Source organism: Egretta garzetta, unplaced genomic scaffold (assembly GCF_000687185.1).
Source record: "Egretta garzetta isolate BGI_Z169 unplaced genomic scaffold, ASM68718v1 scaffold291, whole genome shotgun sequence".
Lineage (NCBI taxonomy): Eukaryota > Metazoa > Chordata > Aves > Pelecaniformes > Ardeidae > Egretta > Egretta garzetta.
In genome coordinates, this window is record NW_009258783.1 from 949194 (window position 1) to 953089 (window position 3896).

Below are 3896 nucleotides of genomic sequence, written 5' to 3' on the forward strand. Positions count from 1 at the left end.
AGATCCATTACTTGGCCTTTCCTGGTATGTTCTTACTTTTTGTGCGCCACGAATCTGACTTAGTAATTGGCAAAATATTTGTGTAGTACTTAGACACTGGATGGATTTCCACTGCGAATAATGGACAGTCTGGTCAGGCTTTTATTTGCCCTCAGCATCAAACAAAACTTTCTTTTTGTTGCCTTTTGCAAGTGATCAATGGATCCACTTACATTATAACCTGGAGTTAGGAGCAGAATTGTACGTTAATATCTCTCATTGCAATAAAATGACTGTTGAAGTCCATTACTTTTCCGGGGAAAAAATGGGATGTATTTAATTTTAACTGCCTCAGTAGTGTACTGGTGCATATATAAATCCTGATGAATGAAATCAAGCAATTAGGATTAGAAATGAATAACACAAGGCATCTAGGCATTTTGGCGAGTTTGCATTTTGATTCTGATTGATTTTTCTAATATTTGCTAAGTGCGTATGTATCAGCAAAGGCTCTATATCCATATGTTGTACTTTTAAAATGCCATCGTGTTGACTTCTGGGATCTAGATCTGTTATTTGACAGCATATTATGATTAAATTTCAGTTATCTGGAGAACTGCACCATTAAAATAGCTGATGCAGAATTTAAACACGTCTGTTCGTTGTTCTTTTTTTCAAGGTTTTTGAAAGTTAAACTTGATGCCTAACACTGCAGAGTCAGTTTACATTTCAGGCAAGGTTATTTTTCCTCTTTGAATGATAGCAAGTATTTGTGTGCATGTATGCAAGTGTGACGTGAAAATATGAAGATATCTACCTTCACATTTTGGTTTTGCTTTTTAATTGATATTTGGATGATATAAAGCAAGCAACTGCCATATGACAATAAAGCGGACCAGCTTTCCCAGCTGGATGTCATATTTTACAAAGTAGGTAACCAGAGAAACTGTGAATTATGTAAACTGCTAAATAGGATTCTGGGTGTAACTTATTACCCCGCTGGCTGGAAGGCACTGCTTGTTACTTGCACTTTCTGAAGCAACGTTATTCTGGCTGTTTCTCAGAAGTGCAAAACTTTGTTATTGGGGAGGGGGGGGAAGAAAAAAGTATTCAAGGAGCAAGTGTCGTACTTCTGGTTTCCTATGGTGAAGGAGTGGGAGGTTTTGGAAGGCTGGAAGTGAGTAGTATTGAGTGCGACTTCCGAACGGTTGAGTGCCGGGTCTTGCACGTGTCTGCTCCGCTGCCTCCAGGTAGGGACCAGGTTGAGCTAGATTGCGTGATAGCTCCTGACCAAGACAGATGCTGTTGTCTGGGACCGTTGAGATAAGCATTCAAAGGTCCAGTTTGGGGTGGTGGCTTTGTCTTATATTCTGTGTTACTTCACCAAGGAATGTTTTATTTGCTTGTTGGTTGTGTCCCTTTGTGGGTTTGTGCCTGTCTTTTTCAATTGAACTGAATTGTCATTTGTTTTTACATATATTTCTTGAAATACCCCTTTCCTGGCATTATGCGTTTGTTTTGCTGCATAAACCTAACACAACTTCACTTCCATGATTCTATGATTTTATATTTTATCTTCAATATAAAACTTGCCGCTTTATTTTCTCTGCTTTTCAACTTTGCTGCTTTTCACGCTGTGTCTGCTCTTCTTGCTGAGGGTCCCTGGATTTGCTGTTGGACCGTGTGAGCACATTCTTACTTACCAGCCACCACGAGTGTAGTAGGTGCTTTGTGGAGGCAGCCAAGCTTTTTACAGTAGCATTCAAGTTGTGTCAGGAGGTTATAGCTACGTGAGGGTGTGCGAGTTGGTTTGGTTTTAGGAGGAAAGACTCTTTGGAAGGTCCAGATGTAGAGAAGAGCTTTTCTCTTACGCTAAAAATTGTGTTGCTCCACGATGCCGTAGACTGGGCTTGTACAAAATCTTGCTTCTCAGAGCAGATAACTGGAGTCATAGTAGGTGTGAGATTAGTATTTGGGGAGGGTATGCATGTCAGAAAAACGTTCATGTCCATATGTAGGTTTTTTGTTAAGATGAGGCAATAGTAGCTGCTGACATGAGCTCCGTTTCTTATTCAAAGGCCCCTTAAGATTCAGGGATGCTTGAATGAAGAGCAGTCCAAGAAGACTGCGTGAAGAGGTACAGGACATGATGCTGAACTTACCAGGCCTGCTGTTTGGATTTTAATGTTAACTATTTTACCCTCTCCAAAAGGCCTGATGTGAGCAAATCCCCCACAGTTTCTTCTCCCGTTCACCTTGTTCTCAATTAGAGCCCAGGCTACAGGCACAAATGGGGCAGTAGGCAGCAGGATCAGGCCCTGGGGCCAGGATCCCCTCTGCTGCCTCTGGCCCGGGAGGCGAGGGACAGTCCACGGGACTTGCCGGGTTTCCATCTGCAGGCAGAGGCAGCTCATCTTGCCTGGCTCTTCATTAACTGGAGGGGACAAAAGTTGGTGAGTGATGCTTTAAATATTAAAGCCCCAGCTTTTGAGCTTGAAAAGAAATACTTTCATGTTTCTTCCACTTCCCCTCTGTGTTTTTTGAGCTTTTAGGTTCTTTTTTTTTTTTTTTTTTTTTTACATGTTTTTTGAGTCTTTCAAAGCTGACAGTGCCGTGCAATGGGAGAGATGACGGCTCACTCTTCAAACCTTTCCAGCATTTCTTTCTAGGGCATGGTTTCCCACACTTTTACGTGTGAACATTATGCAGGGTGAAGAAAGTACAGGGAGAGGCAGCCTTGCTCTTGCCTTGACCTCAGTGAATGGCAAACCTCCTCTTTTCTAAAGAGCTGGCCAGAGACTTTCTTGCTCTTGCAGCTAGCAAAAGGCACTCTCTCTTTCAAAATCCCACTGAAAGAACAGGAAAATGCCAAGAACTAGAAAACACCTGCACCATTCCCTCTTACAAGGCCTTCCCAACTTGTTGGCAGAGGAAGGAAAGACCTGGTTTCAACTAATTGGTATCTTCCTAGGTAAAATCTTGTTCAAAACGTGTCTGTTCAGCTTACAGAGTAGGCCTGGTAGGTACAAAACATTGGGAAGTGCTCTTTCCCATAATCTTGAAGGTTTCAGGGGCAAAAAGGCATGTGGTTGCGGTGCCGAGTCGCAGGAGTCTCGTTCCGCTGCGTGCCGTGACCCTCCCGCAGGAAGCTCCGTTACAGCGCGGAGTCCGAGTGGACCGCGGCACGGGTGTCTGCAACCGTGTGCATGTGCCTCCCTCTGTATTCGTTCTCAGTTTGAGCTGTAAGCTCTGCAGAGCTGGGCAAAAATGAAAAGCAAAGAGCAGTTTATATTGCTGTAGGGGGAAGGTCTTACAGAACCTCTGCAAAATGGCAAATTTTGCATCAATACCTTGGGAACCTAAAAATGCGTAGACAACTCATCCTTTCCCACCCCTCCCAGAAATCTTTTGTTTTCACTTAAAATGCACCTTTTCCCTGTTAATACAGCTCCAATTACAGTTCTATGATTTTTCACTCTCGTGTGAACCTAAATCTCAATTTTATGTAATAGCTTTTAGGCAGTATGTAATATGCATACAGTATTTGAAAATGCAGAAATTTAAAAACCTACTGCTGAAACTTAGGTTCCTCTGTCAGCATTCAGGTAATGGTGTAGCAGTCATTGCCCAGCGATTCCTATTGTACAATGCGAAACTATCAGACTTAGCAAGAAGGTGTTAAAAATGCAACAAAACTGAGTTTTCAGTTGCTTTCATGTTTTTAGCTTTTAGATTCAAACTACAGTGGGAACATAAAGCTTCTGTCTAGGTCTCGTCATTTAAAACTTTTCTTTTTGTAAACGTGATATGTGTTTCCACTTATTAGTTTCACTGTAAGATCATAGGCTTTAAAAAGAAATAAATTGGGAGACTCAAAAAAAAAAAAAAAAAAAAGGGGAGTTTGTTTGGTGCTTTTT